This window comes from Octopus bimaculoides, chromosome 4 (genome assembly GCF_001194135.2).
Source record: "Octopus bimaculoides isolate UCB-OBI-ISO-001 chromosome 4, ASM119413v2, whole genome shotgun sequence".
In the NCBI taxonomy this organism is placed as follows: Eukaryota; Metazoa; Mollusca; class Cephalopoda; order Octopoda; family Octopodidae; genus Octopus; species Octopus bimaculoides.
In genome coordinates this window covers 2,812,999-2,813,278 of record NC_068984.1, presented here as the reverse complement: position 1 = coordinate 2,813,278, position 280 = coordinate 2,812,999, and the positions used below count along the sequence as shown (strand labels likewise).

At 30.0% G+C, this 280-nt stretch overlaps 1 protein-coding gene across 2 annotated transcripts in view; it reads right to left on the bottom strand.

Moving 5' to 3' along the window:
• LOC106870014 (serine-rich adhesin for platelets) overlaps positions 1-280 on the bottom strand; it is a 462,526-nt gene that overhangs the window by 395,025 nt on the left and 67,221 nt on the right. The gene's annotated exons all lie outside the window — the stretch shown is intronic.

The following is a 280-nucleotide window of genomic DNA, read 5'->3' as shown; positions in this document are numbered from 1 at the left end:
TTTTTTTTTTGTCAGGGTGTTAGTTCAGTAAATGAAATGACAGGAGGCTACTAGTAAAAATCGAAGCCTAGTCATTGTCACAACTAGCTAGCATTGGAAGTGTGGCGTTCCTGATTAATTTAGCAATAATTAATTACGATAATTAATATGATATAATTATAAAATTGAGAGAACGACGATGAATAGGAAATATTTTTTTTAGTCTTGCCGAGACATACAGTCAGAATAACGAAAAACATACATACATACATACATACATACATACATACATACATATATA